This window comes from Sitophilus oryzae, unplaced genomic scaffold (genome assembly GCF_002938485.1).
Source record: "Sitophilus oryzae breed Bouriz unplaced genomic scaffold, Soryzae_2.0 scaffold_1525_pilon_pilon, whole genome shotgun sequence".
NCBI lineage: Eukaryota > Metazoa > Arthropoda > Insecta > Coleoptera > Curculionidae > Sitophilus > Sitophilus oryzae.
In genome coordinates this window covers 115,498-130,934 of record NW_022146198.1, presented here as the reverse complement: position 1 = coordinate 130,934, position 15,437 = coordinate 115,498, and the positions used below count along the sequence as shown (strand labels likewise).

Here is a 15,437-nt window from a genome sequence, read left to right as displayed (position 1 = left end):
ACTTCTTTAATATTTAAACGCCTTCTAACACCGTTTGGTCTTCCCAAAATATCAAAATTTGCCATATTTAACACCAATTTTGATGATCAAGAAGGCAAAATCACACTAAATAAGAAACTGATTTTATGGAATTTATGTGTCTTCGAGTGCGTCTTTATTGTTATTATCACAAACCATGGTGAAGATATTGGATCGAGGAATGTGGAGATATAACATTCCTTCAGGATGGACTAACCTGGTATACAGACGGGTCAAAGACTGCTGAAGGAACAGGAGCTGGAGTATATTTGGGGAAAGACCAAGGGCAAGCTTATCCTTTTCCTTGGGTAAACACTCAACCGTATTCCAGGCAGAAATCTTCGTCATTCTACAATGCGCGAGAGAAAACAACAGAAGAGCTTACTCAAGTGTGCTCTAAGGCGCTTATGAGTCCAAAGGTATCATCTGTGAATGCCTGGGTAAACTCAGAGCTCAGACAGAAAAGAACAGAATTAAATTATTCTAAGTGCCAGGCCACAGCGGTATCCAAGGCAACAAAAAAATAGATGAACTAGCAAGGTAAGGATTATCGGAATCCTGTCTTGGTCCAGAGGCAGTACTGGGAATACCCAAATGTATAACCCGTAATTGTGGTGTAGTGCAATAAAATACTGGTTCAGGGAAAAGCAAAATGTCCACTGAAGAGACAGACAGGGACACAGGTATAGCAAGGTCTTCATCCAAGGGTTAGTTCTAAAAGCACAAAGGAACTGCTAATGCTTAATAGAAGTGGGAACCTGAACAAGCTCAACTTGTATCAAAGAAGTCTTTTTGCTGCAGACTCTGCGATAAAGGATAAAGATCCTGAAACAGCGGTATAATATGTCACTGCAAGGCACTGGATCTCTAGCGAAACTTTCTATCTGGGAAAGCAAGGCTAGAACCGGAGGAATTATGCTCTCATCCTATCAAGAACCTACACAGGTTAGTGCAGGGTACAGGGTTAGGAGAATGGGTGCAGATATAGAAAGAGGACAAACCCAATAGGTATTACAAGTCGCAATGTTGACGGCCCCTTATTATTGGAAAAAAAAAATAAAAGCGACCTTGGCCAAAAGAAATAGATGAAATGTTATCTTTTTATTAGTCTGAAGAATTGACCACTGTCTGTTCGTGTCGTCCGATCCAAAAATATTGTTGCGCCGCGGATTCCAGCCGATTTTTATTTATGGGAATGTCGGCGGCCGTTTGCCAGCTGCACGGCACGCAGGTCGCGTCTGGCAACTCGCGTCGTCCCAATTCTATGCGATTGTTATCCCAGTCTGGATCACATTCGAAAACGTCGATTCTCTTTAACGACCGCCGACTAAAAATAGCATTTCTCATAATGTGTCCGATCTCAGATTGGCCGATAATTGATAGACTCAGTTTATATGTGTCGTATTGTTAAATTATCTTGTAGTGTAAGGAATAATTTTAGGAGTACACCAGGTAGAGGAAAGATGCGACACCTACAGGCTGGGCAAGGAACATAGGTTGAAAGTAAGAAAAAACATCTTGATGAAATGGCAGGAGGATTGGCAGAGATATGATGGCTGGGCAAAGCAATTTATTGAAAATGTGGCGGAGTGGGACAAGAATGGATGGGTGGAGGTAGATCACTTTCTTACTCGAGCTATCACAGGTCATGGGTGTTTTGGCACATACCTGAAAATGATGGGCAAAAGAGATAGCGACCGCTGTGTGTGCTGCCAGGAGCAGGATACTCCTGCGCACATCTATTCGAGTGTGGAAGATGGAGGAAGTTTATGGACGTGGCAGAGGCAAGGTGCGGCACCAAGGTCACGTTGGATAACGTCGGGGCACTTATGGGTGAAAACCAAGAGAAGACCATAGCGGTTGCGGAAATGCTGAGGGTTATTATGAAAACCAAATTTCAGGAAGAGTTGGCGCAACGATTAATACATAGGATGCACACATAAGATAACCCTCTGTCTTGAAGTAATGCCCCGGGCGGTTCCGAGACGGAGACTGAGGTTTGACAAAGATGGGTTTTTAGTGGGTAGGCCCTCTGGATAGAGTAGAGAGGGAGATCCTCACACTCCGGCCCTAAAGGCGTATCCCATCTATACTGGAAGGTATTAAAAAACTACTAAAGAAACACTAACTAAACACGAGACATAGGCAAGGATCATCGGTATCCTATATCTTGGTCCAGACCCAGTACTGAGAATACCCAAATGTATGGCCCGTAGTGCACTAAAACTCTGGATCAGGGAAAAGCAGAATGCCCACTGGAGAAACAGACAGAGGCAGAGGCACAGCAAGGCCTTTATCCAAGGACCTAGCTCTAAAACCGCAAAAGAACTGCTAATGCTAGCAGGAATAAAGTGCGGATTACAACAGACCTCTTGACAGGACACATGCATCGTTTAGGCTGTGGTTTAGATTTCATATATTCCCATTTATTTATAATAGGCAGGTATTTATAGCGAATTAAAACACACAGAGAGACGGAAAGATCGGCCGCTCGGTTAGTAACCAACCCGAATCGGATTGGCGCCACCGACCTTGGACGACGACGGATCGCTGGCGAGTGCTGGCAAAAAATCCGCGAAAAAGGATACGCGACGGTCTGGCCGACGCGCTTCGTCGCTGCCGCCTGGCCCAGCCGAGGTTACCGCTTAATTACGATTAGCCAATAGACCTTTTTACTCAGTCTATCGCTGCTCTTTTTTTAACTCCCGCCGCTGCCGTCGGACAACGGAACTGATGCATGCGGATCTAAATACCCGATTTAGTTTTTTTAAACACTCGTTTTTTCATTTCAGAGAACTCAGAAGAAGTTATCTGAGTCCAACAACTGAATTGCTTCATAACTACTAAACATCAAAGTCCCGTCAATATATAGATGAAAATTGGTGTCTGGGAGTTTTTTGACATGAGAAATTTGATTTTGATGTCAATATGACTCCTACTTGTAGAGGGCGCCACCTACATATTTTTAACTGGTGTGAAGAGTAATAACTTTTCGTCCGTATCTGTATAAAACTACTGAGTAAAAAAATATACATTTACTACATTTTTTACGTAAAAAAGGTCTCTTGGTAAAATTTGCTAGGAGTAATGGTTCTCGAGATATTTTGAATCGAAATTATCAATAACTGTTGTCACTGACATAAATTAAACATGTTGACATAATAGTTATTAGCATGAAATGATAAATTTGAAATGTTTTTGTGCCAAAAGTTCAACAGAAATTGTTTTATCATCATTTTTTCGAAGAAAAATTTATGAATAATTTAAAAAAATAAAATGTTTCTGAATTTGTCATTTCAGTCAAATAATTATCTACACAACACGTTTATTATTTGTCAATAATGACTTGTATTGACTATTTCCATTCAAAATATCGTGAAAACGGTTAATCGTAGTGATTTTTACCAAGAGACATTTTTTACGTGAAAAATCACGGAAATGTATATTTTTTCACTCAATAATTTTATACAGGTACGAACGAAAAGTTATCACTCTTCAAAACAGTTAAAACACATGTAAGTGGCGCCCCTATAAGTGGGAGCAAAGGTAGGAGTCATATTGACATCAGAATCAAATTTATCATGTCAAAAAACTCCCAGACACTAATTTTCATCCAAATATTAACGTTACTTCAGAAATTAATCTAAATAAAAATCTAAATCTAAATAAAAATGAAATTTCTACACCCTGTATCTCCAAAACTAAGCATTTTAGGACATACATTTATACGAACTTTTTTACTTATTTTTATCTGCAGAATATGCTGCCGAAATTTCCGGAATACAGTTCGAACCACCATGTATAATAAAAATGTACCATGCATGGAAAATCTTTCCCAACAAAGATCCAGGACATTATTTGTTAAAATGGATTGAGGAACTCGAGGACGAGGCCGAGATACACGACAATAGAAATTATGACGAGTATGGAGGCTACACGATCAAAGCAGAGTGATACTGAAGGATCTACGTGTCCCTATTTTTTAGGAAAAGATAAATAACGTAAGTGAAACCCACCTTCCCTAAAAAACGAAATCTACAAAGTGAAAGATCCTGGTCCAGTGGACAGTGATTTCAATAACATTATCTAATTAAAACGAAGTACAAATCTAGGTACATTGAATTGCCTATTCTCACCTTGACGTCTCCGTCCTCACCATATCCTTCCCATTCAACGAAATTCCCCCCGAGCGATCCCAACGCGATATTCGGCGGTCGGTGGCGCGATCTATGGGCGTCGCGATCGCCGATTTCAACGCCGCGCCAATCCTCCCCCCTCTCACCTCCGCACACCCGTATTCGCTCTTTCTCTCTCTGTCTAGCGTTCGACCGTGCGTCGCCTCTGTCACACCGGTGCAAACTGGGCTACGGCGGCGCGCAAAGCTCCCCCCGACTCGGCTGCCGGCCTTTTCGCTGGTGTAAAGCGGGCCGCAGACGTCTGGCCCGTCGCGACGGCGGCGAGGCGTTCCCGCGACGGACTCTAGTCAATGATAACGGGTGGCCGAGGCGCGGTTGCCAGATGACGGAGAAATTCAGGAGATTTAAAGATTTTTTGCATAAATAAATATTCCATCGAAAACATGAAATATAAAAAATGCAAAGTTTCACAACCCAATTTTTCCACTACAAAAAGTTGTGAGATCTCAAGAAAAACCACCTTCACAGTCAAAGAGCTGATCTCCGACTGAGGCACCCGTGAGGTGGACGCTGGAGGATCTGTCTCCGTCTCTTTAACTTCTTCTTCCACCTCTTTAACTTCTCTTTCCTTAGAATGAAGAGGTCAATTCCTATTGTGAAAACCTGACCATGGCCCTCCTCCCTCGAGTTGATGATTTGGCAACTCAATGTCCTTACGTTGAAGTTCTGAGCCTTGATAAGGCTCAGCAGGTAGGTTGTGTCTTTCCCTTTGCTCCTCCGCTGAAAAGCGATGATGGTCGCCTCTAGGGATGTTTTCTCCCTTCACTGCAATCAGTCCCGGCCTCTGCCAATTCTTAAGCTTAGGTGCCGTTTTCACCAACCAATCCGCCGATTCTTGAGATGACAATCTATGACGAGCATGCCCACCTTTAATTGTATCCCCGCAAATCAGCTCGCAACATTTTGTGGCTCCTGGTGTTGCAATCCACTTGCTACTACTACCTCAAGTTGTATATTCATGTCTGCAATGAGCAACAGCGCTCGCCGGACATTTTGGTCCTTCTAGCCGGATGTAACTAAACTAAAACAATTACTAAATGATCAGCTATAAACATCTCGGTATCAAAATAACTAAAGATGGAACACTAGATGAGGCAATGAGGAACATGCAAGGCAGAAAAGCAGTTTCATTTCTAAATGGAATACTATGGGATACGAATATAACGATACGAAAAATAGAAAACAACAAAATAGTTAACAACTCCATAGTAATAAGCATACTTACACACAGCTCTGAAGTTTTTCCCTTGAAAGAGAAAGCTGAAAGAACGCTAAAAGCTACGGAGATGCACTTTTGGAGAAGAGCCGCTGGAAAATCCAAAAAAGATAAAATACCAAATTAAACCATCAGACGCTAAATGGAAATAAAACATGACATCGTAGACGACATCAGAACCCAACAATTAATATGGTATGGACATGTACAAAGAATGGAAGAATATCGAATCCCAGAGAAAGTATTAAATTGAAACCCCCCAGGTAGAAGAGAAAGGGGAAGACCACGCAAGAGCTAGAGAGAGGATATTGACAATGAAGTTTTGTACAGAGGTTTGGAAGTGGATGGATAAGGAGATATAGAGAGAACCTCTATAACTAACTAGTTCCAATGAACTATTCCGATCCCGGAATGAGAGGAACTAGTTTCCAGTTTCTCAAAGTACTAGTTCCTTAGGAGCTATTCCGGGATCGAGACTGTGACCGATATATAATAATATGTGACGGCTACGGATCGGCCAGCGCGATCGTAGCCCGATGCTAGACTGGAGTGGGGATATAGAGAGAACCTCTATAACTAACTAGTACCAATGAACTATTCCGATCCCGGAATGAGAGGAACTAGTTTCCAGTTTCTCAAAGAACTAGTTCCTTAGGAGCTATTCCGGGATCGAGATTGTGACCGATATATAATAATATGTGACGGCTACGGATCGGCCAGCGCGATCGTAGCCCGATGCTAGACTGGAGTGGGGAGTGTCAGTCGTACGTTATCGGATGCAGACCTAGAGAAACTAAATAAAATACTACTTTACGTACGGATTGGCCAGCGCGATCGTAGCCTGTGACCTGTCCCAGACCGAAAGGACTGAGAGGAACTAATTAAAAGACTAGTTCACGGGAATCTATTCAGTCGGCAGATCCCAGATATAATACAAGGCGACGACGATGGATTCTGAATTGTCTATTACCACAGCCGGTGTAATTACCACAGATAATTGTCATGAGTACTGTTTTTGATTTTTAGTGTGTTCTCTGAATATTTTATGGGAAGGTTTCACTTTAGGTGCCTAAAATTAAAAAATATCGTATAAAATGAAGTAGATATTCTGAATTTTTAGACAAAAACAAAAAGATTGAAGTCAGGAAAAATTAAATTTTTCGTAAAAGTTTCGTATTATTTGCTCCAATTAATTTGTGATAAATTTTTTTATACTCTGATTTGAGTTTATTTTTTATTTTTTTTATCTGCAATAAGACTTACCTAGGTATATAGCTACGTATCGTTATATTTCGTACATTATAAAAATTATACAGATCATACTGTGAATAGTTCTGACTGACAACGAAACCTATTAGCAAGCAACGGGGATGTCAATGTTAGTCGGGAACTATTGTGAACTAAAGACCTAGTTCAAGAAGCTATTCCTCTCGAGGAACGACTCGGGCTTTAAAGGAACCTAAGTCTGTAGTCCTCTGGTATAACCTGCCCTTCCTTCACCGACCAGTCCAAATCTACTCAGCGCCATGCAAAACTATTTAACTCGAATTACAAGACAAGTACCATCGAAGAACTTACAGATAAATTAACGTTATCTTCGCAAAGAGAAACGTGAAAGACTTTCTACCATCTGCGCGGTGACGGTCGCGAGCATCCGCGGTTCCCGACGGGTAGGCAACGGAAAGTCGGCAGCAACCGCCGCCAAATAGAAAGCTGAAAGCCCTCCGCCGCCGCCCGCGATGACGTCAGACCGCCCCCGTTTCCAACGCGACCGATTTGGGCCTTTTTGCAGTTGCTAAGCGAGCGATGCACGCGCGCCTCTTCTGGTTGGTGGCCGTCGTCGGGCCGGCCGAGCCCAAGGTCGGGGCAAGGTCGCGCAGGATCCGCGAGTACCGGCCGCAAGACGGTTCGGCGGTTCCGCAGTTGCCAGGTGCCGCTCGAAATCTATTCGCGGGTTCGGTTTACATTTAGAACCATGGTTCCGAACCTGTGTATCTATTTTTAAAACCGAGAGAGAGATGAGATAGTTCCAGTATCTTGTATTCATTCCTACACTCTTTTCTGTTGTAGTATTCTTATCGTAAAGGAGTAGAAGATTATTGTAGAGATAATTTATGACCAAATAAACGCCTAATAATTGCCGGGTACAGTAATCAAAATAAAAATATTTACTAATCTAAATAGATGGATCATCGATCCTCCATCTCAAAGAATGAAATGACAAATCACCTTACTGATATTTTCCTTCAAGTATCTTTCAAAGATGCCAAAGGAAGATGCGTGTGGGATGCCAAAGGAATCAATTGTATGGGGAGGGGAAAGTCACCTTATTCATTAATCGACTATAACTCATCATAGTCTCAGGACTTTAACAAAAGCCAGTATCTGAGACAGTTTTACAAAGGTTAGTTCTTCATCTCTGATATCAGTCGTACCAAAGTTTATGACACGAATGCGGTTGTCGTCTCGGCGCACTCAGTGATGAGGTGTTCTGGTGTTTCCCCATTTTCCTCGCAGAATCTGCATTCTCCGTTATTTCTTAGCCTCAATCTACTGAGGTGTTCATTGAGGAGACATCAGTGTCCTGTTAAAACCCGTGACAATCCGAAGATTGTTGTTACTTAAATCAAGGAAAATCTTTGATTTTTCTCCTGAGAAATTTCTTCGAGTGTTAGCGTGTTAGACCGTTGGAGGATTCCAATTCAAGGTTACGGATGGAGTCTTCAAGGTTCTTGAGATCTGCTTTAAGTTCCACTTGGAGACCAGAACGGTTCTGGTCCAGTTATTGGAGTGTTTGCTCCTGTTCTAGCAAGATCGTTAGCTTTTCCATTACTTACTATCCCTTGGTGGGTGGTACTCAGAGTAAAGGACTTTATTTTCTTTGCCTAATTTGTTCAGTTTCTCTAGGCAACTACCCCAGTGCTGGGGTAGGTGCCCATTGATGTTGAGTATTTAGTTTTCGGGCAAAATACTCCTATCCCTGTTCATTCTTTAGTTTTGGAAACATCAGTATACCACGTTATGGTATGGTCTTTTAACTGCTGAGCAAGCGTCTCTCTTCCAATTCTTTTTGGTTGGTCAATACTACAGAGAGGTGTTTCTCAAAGTTGTACTTCTTGGTATGTCATCTACTGGTTGTTAAAGGATCAGAATCTTCTTTTTCAGGGTGCTCCAAGCTCCTGAGTTAAGAGTCGTGTACGTGAAGAAGAATAGATTAGCACTCTTACGAAAAGAGAATCAGCCAATTCATTATCCTCGTTACTTACATGTCCTAGTGTCCAAGTCAATTTATGAGACACCTAACAAGCTTGCTTGCACCATCCAGCTAAACTAAAAAATAGTCTGGTAGAAACAACAGATGTTGGCTATTGCAAACATTGAATTGAATAACGAAACATCGTGTGTGTTTTCTCTCCATTTCTACCAGAATTCGATTCGAGAAATGTATTTCATTGGCAGAAAGCTTGGGTAACTGGGTAATCTATGGATCAGGGACAATAGACACAATCACGAATATAATGCACAACTGATAACTGCATTAACTTTTAGCAAGAATAATTTCATCTAATAGATCAATTATTTTATATTGCATAATAGATTAAAGGTGTTAAGATAGGTTATGAATATATGCATGTGAGTAATAAAATTTAATTTTATGTTCTGCATCTATAAAAATCATCGTATTAATGAATGCAGACGTTATATTTGTGACCTTTACTATTCAGTGTATACCACCTACCTGTAGCAAAACTCAGGATGTTGAGACACTGGTTTTTCCGAAGGCCGCGTCACCAAACAGTCCTGAAAATGAATCAGATAGACACGGACAGGAAATGTGCAGATAACTTTGAATAACCGCAATGGCAATATTTAGAATTCTATTAATTTAAAGAAATAATTATGTATATTATCACATTTATTCTATACGAAGAAAGTAATAACAAAAGAAGGAATGGAAAGTTCAAAGTTAATATGAGCTATGGGATGTAATATGTAAATATTATTATGGTTGTTATGTGGTGTGTCTAAAATACTATTTAAAAATTATGTAATAATTTTCTCATTTGTCATTTTCCGTGAATCAGGGAATTGATAGACCCAAGGAATTGATAGAGCAAAGGAAGTTGTAACTAGGAGATTGGGATCACAGACAAAGGAGGCGCATGAAGTCCTAACGGCGACGGAGAACGCTATAAAAAACTGATATATATATGTCACTGTGTGCTGAGATTGCCACACGTCGAATTCCGGTTCTGCTTGTGAAGTGAAGAAACCATTGAACTGACCCAAAAACGCTCTATGGTTTACTAAGCCAGTTCCACGGTCTCCCAATGCTAGACATAGCAGCCCTTGGCAACATATCACTGTTAGACATAACTACCTATGTTATATAGCTTGATTTTTTGAATCGGCTTACTTATACAACGCCGATCTCAACAGTAGGAAGTAGTATCGATGCCTTCTCCCAGTATCGATGCCTAGGTAAATTCTTGTCTTGACATCGATGATCTCGCGTTCGGAATGCATGGCCATCGGCAACATCGCCCCACGGCCGCGATCGTAATTCGCGTTGGCGATCTTCGCCGGCAACCGAGTCTCTTCTCTTTTTTGTTATTGTTTTGCATCGGCTGGAATGTTGCTGCTTCGACCGGCAACCGTCTCCACGTATTTATAGACCTTTCTCGTGGCACAGGAACAGTAGACATGTAGAATTCTAGAAATTGTATCGATAGTATGTCAACGAGAGTAGATTGTACATTGCAGATTGTAGGGTATGGCGGCAGCTCTCACGGTCTAACGGCTTTGACAAAAGCCAATATCTAAGACGGCTTTACAGAGGTTAGTTCTCCATCTCCGATATATCATTTCAGGTTACAGATGGAGTCTTCCAAGTTCTTGACTTCTACTTTATGTTGGTTTCCACTTGGAAACCAGAATGGCTCTGATCCAGTTAGTGCAGTGTTCATTCCTTTTCTAGCTAGATCGTTTGCTTTTTCATTTTCTTCTATATTTTGGTGGGCTGGCACCAGGGTTCGGAAGTAGTTAATTAAGACGTAATTTACCTGATTAACTACGTGTAGTTTTTCTTCAAAAACTACGTCTTTTCCCGTTCATTAACTACATGAAAACTACGTTAATAAACTATGTATTGATATTATGAATAATTTTCTTTTGTATGAGGTGTAATAGAGATAATATGATGTAAATATATGTATATATTTAAAGCCATATTTCTCCTGTTTTCTTAAATACATTATGTGTTTTTAAAGCTTCAACTTATTATAACCTCGCCACAAACCTTTGACATTTGAAAGTTATATACATAGGTTACATAAACTACACCCTCTACATAAACTACATTAACTACATGTAATGTAGTTTATGTAGTTTTTAAAAGTAACATGTAGTTTTCCGAACCCTGGCTGGCACTTTTTTTTCAGTTTATTTTCTTTAACCAACTTGGAATTTATTTTTACTGAGTTGGTCACTCTTAAGACTACTTGACTATCAGATAAAATGGCTCTTTGTTGTTTCCGATAGTTCCTTTTTTGGAGGTGGGAAAAAATCTTACATTAGACTCCTTAATGCCAGTGGTTTGTGATATTTGGTAGTGTCGGATTCTTACCGACTAAAAAAAACCCTTCTCCCCTTGTTTTCCCTTCAATGTCTCTGGCCATCCTATATGCACTTTCCCATGATTCTATGCTCTTAGTTAAACTTTCCATCATATTATAGTTATTAAATATAAGTCCTGTAAGTATTTGAAATCGATGTCTTTGTTGATACCATCGGGAACACTCGTACCGTACGTATGTTCAACGTCATCCAGTGCGCAGCAGTATTTGCGAAGATCAGTATTGACCTTTTTCATTGAAAGAGATACTGTCTAAAACACCCGTGTCCAGAAAGTGCTTGAGTCAAAAAGTAGTCCACTTCACCTTTCGAGTTCATCCACGTATCGATGTCTGGGAGAAGCTTGTGCGTCCAGCGTCCGTATTTTCCGTTGTCCCATTTTCGCTGCCAGCGTTTCATTAGGCTCTTTCGTTCCAACCCAACCCTCCTAAACTTCAAGACTTTTTGTTATTTGCAGTTCTATGGAATTTTAGATATTACGTTTAAGGCCTCTCTCGATATTGAACGATACGCACTCAATGCTCTCTGTTGCACTCGATGTGCAACTCGGATGCATGCAGTTCTTTGAATCCTATCTAGTTTTGTACAAGTCATTTGTTTTTCGTCACCTTGGGAAACGCTGGAGCTGCATAAAGGATTTGTAAATGCATCACACCCATGAGAACTCACCTTCTAGATGATTTTGATGCTCCGATATTAGGTAAAAGTCGAGTTAATAAACGCGTGGTGTTCTCGACCTTTTGTATGGTTTTATTTATCTGCTCAGCGAAGGTTCTTTTTGTGTCAAGCCATTTTTTTTCCATAACAAGGGGCCGTCCTCTGCCGGAAACACTGCGACCTGTTAGGCCTATTGTGTTTGTCCCCCTTCTATATCTGCACCCATTCTCCTATCCCTGTGCCCTGCACTAGCTTATGAAGGTCCTTGATAGGATGGGGGAGCATAGTTCCTCCGGTTCTAGCCTAGCTTTCCCAAATAAAGAGTGTCGCTTGCGATCCAGAGCCTCGCAATGACATATTATGTGCCCCGCTGTTTCAGGATCTTTATCGCAGAGTCTGGAGCAAAGACTTCCTTGATACAGGTTGAGCTTGTTCAGATAACACTTGACAGCCATGTGTCCTGTCAAGAGGCCTGTTGTAATCCGCACTTTATTCCTGCTAAGCATTAGCAGTTCTCTTGCGGTTTTAGAGCTAGGTCCTTGGATAAAAGCCTTGCTGTGCCTGTGCCCCTGTCTGTTTCTCCAGTGGATATGTGCTTTTCCTTGATCCATAGTTTTAGTGCACTACGGGCCATACATTTGGGTATTCCCAGTACTGGCTCTGGACCAAGATAGGATGCCGATGATCCCTGCCTAGCTAGCTCATCGGCTTTATCGTTGCCTTGGATGCCGCTGTGGCCCGGCACCCAGAATAATTCTGTTCCTTCGTGCCAGAGCTCCCAGTTCACCCAGGCATTCCCAGACGAGTCTCGACGATAGCTTTGGGTTCACAAGCGCCCCAAGTGCCGCCTGACTGTCTGAGCATATATTGATGAGCTTACCTGAATAAGCTCTTCTATTGTTTTCTCTTGCACATTGTAGAATGGCGAAGATTTCTGCCTGGAATACGGTTGAGTGTTTACCCAAGGAAAAGGATAAACTTACCCTTGGTCTTTCCCCAAATACTCCAGCTCCTGTTCCTTCAGCGGTCTTTGACCCGTCTGTATACCAGGTTAGTCCATCCTGAAGGAATGTTATATCTGTCCACATTCCTCTGTGTCGAGCCATATGCCAAGGGACTTAATAGCTTGTTTTGGCATAACTAAAGTGTCTGTTATCTGAAACTAATATCCGATAGTTCCTATCTATGATAAGTTGTACGCATCTTTCAAAAGCGTAGATTTCTAGCTGAAGGATGCTGAGGTAGGTGCCCAATGGTTCGGAATATTTAGTTTTCGGGCTAAATACTCCTATCCCTGCTTTGGTTTTGGAAACGTGAATCTTTAGTTAAGCTAAACAATTTAATACAATGCATGTTAGTCCTTTAAAAAATACAGGTATTTTGAAATAAAACTGACCAGAAAAAAACAGACCCTGATGATTATATCTGTGCTACTACGTTTAAAAGTGTTTATTTAAAGGACCCACTGAAAGCATCACAATGTCATAGAAATGAGAACGTGCAACGTAACAATATCGATAATATAACAAGGATGTCGATACACATAGGACCTCTCTATGGAAACGATGGCGATCGTACGATCGGACCATCGGCCATCGGGTGGGTGCCGGCCGAAGAATTAGAAACTGTTAAGGTAGGTCGAACAGAATTAGCGGACGAAGACGTGGAAGGAAATGGAAACGCCTCATTCGTCGACGACGACCATAAGAGGTGTCGGAGATGACGGTGGTGTGGGTGGGAATGATAATGGAACGGATTCTGTCGCGTTTTTTTGCACCCAAATCACCGATATGATGTACGGTCCTGGACGAGAAACAACACGATGGTCGAAACGATATTCAAGAACTATTAAACATATATTAATGGACGAGAGCAAATGTAACCAGAAGGAGAACCAAGCCATTTAAACTTACTCTTGACCATAATTACAATGTCGTCTGCATATCCTAGACAATAAATAGTACTGGGAGAATTGTCAGCTGAGGAGCTTGGACCTTCAAAAGGAAAATTCCACTCACCCAACTCCCAGTAGATGATATACCAAGAACGTACAACTTTGAGAAACAGCTCACTGTAGTATTGAGCAATAAAAAGGATTGAACAAGAGGAAAATTTGCTCAGCTGAGGTAAAAGACCATACCATAACTTGGTATACTGATGCTTCGAAAACCAAAGCAGGGACAGGGATTTGGGCCGGAAAGTAAATATTCCGAACAAATGGGCACCTACACCAGCATTCTTCAGGTCAAAGAATGCCTAGAGAACCGGAACAAATTAGGCAAAGATAATAAAGTTTTCCTACTCTAGGTGGCAACCCACCAAGGGATAGAAGGCAATGAAAAAGCAAACGATCTAGCTAGAAAAAGAGCGACATTCCACATACTGGACCAAAACCGTTCTACTTCCCAAGTGGAAGCCACCATAAAGCAGAACTCAAGAACCTGGAAGACCCCATCCGTAACCTGGAATGGGAATGCTCCAACGGTCTAAGATACTCGAACAAATTTCTCAGAACACCTCAGTAAAATAAACCTAAGTAAGAAACAACGGCGAATGCAGATTCTGTGGGGAAAATGGGGAAACACTAGAACACCTCATCACAGAGTGCGCACAGATGACAACCATTCGTGCCATGAAGTTTGGTATGACTGATATCGGAGATAGAGTATAAGGGCAATTAAAATAACTTTGGTTGCACATCATAATACGACCACCAGCAAACTCCATATAAGACGACGCACGGTGTCATTGATGACGTGCACCCAAAGTTGTTTTAATTTCCCTTTACTTAAATCGAAGTATACACAAAAATATAGAGAACAAATGACAGCAACTATCAAAACGATTGGTCTCAATCTTTGGTCTCAATTATTCCATGTCATTTAGTCAATCAGTCATCCGCACAACAAAATTGACAAAAAAAGTTAGCTGGGTGAGTTATTATTGTATACAACGCAAGATAACTCAGAATTCAGTAAAATAAAAATCAGTCCAAAGTTTCAAATAATTTAATGATACTTCGTATAAATATTAAGTTAACTAGGATGTGGATACTATAAAATATTCAGTTTTTTTTCAAATAGACTTTGAATTAAGCCATAAATTACATAACAGCTGCTGTTAACAGGATATAATTTAAAAATAGATTTTCTTTTATTAACAGAACTTGTTTTGAATTAACATATTCACATAAAGAATAAACACATAATTCGATCCACCGAAACATAATGAAACGATTTCACTTTTACATCTCAGCTGATTCTTATTTTAGTTTTGAATTCGTGTGTTTTCAGTAAAGTTGTGGGTGTTGCCGTGCCTTTACTAAATAAGGAAAGGTCGTCGATTGAATGATTCATGTAACATATTTGCTTGGTTCTATTTAAAGCATTTGCGGAGAGACAAACTAGCAATTATATGTGCTGGGGACCTTGGTGTAATATTTCATTAATTGAACTTGAAAAACCAGTAAGGTATTTGTCCCGTAATGGTGCGAGGCAACAGTCAACGTTAAGTCATTAACGAATTTAAAAATTATAACACGCAAAATCATGGTTAATGCGGTAAAATTAGCAGAAATAGTTTTCAGAAATGTGATAAATATTTTCCATTCTAATATTTAAATAGGTGTCGATGGCTTATGTTAATATTTTTTTGGAATTACCCATGAATCGGTTTGGTTTGACGAAAGCAACAAAAAAAAGTAAGGCTGGACGCAC

At 40.8% G+C, this 15,437-nt stretch overlaps 1 protein-coding gene across 3 annotated transcripts in view; it reads right to left on the bottom strand.

Annotated features, from left to right (window-relative positions):
• LOC115878775 (ubiquitin-like-conjugating enzyme ATG10) overlaps nt 1–15,437 on the bottom strand; it is a 90,832-nt gene that overhangs the window by 34,201 nt on the left and 41,194 nt on the right. For 2 of the 3 annotated variants that reach the window (XR_004049600.1, XM_030895372.1), the window contains exon 1: nt 4,155–4,446. The exons of the other annotated variant lie outside the window; for it this stretch is intronic. The gene's annotated coding sequence lies outside the window, so the exon portion shown is untranslated. Of the gene's footprint in view, nt 1–4,154; nt 4,447–15,437 lie in introns of those variants that run through there. 3 annotated transcript variants of the gene reach the window in all.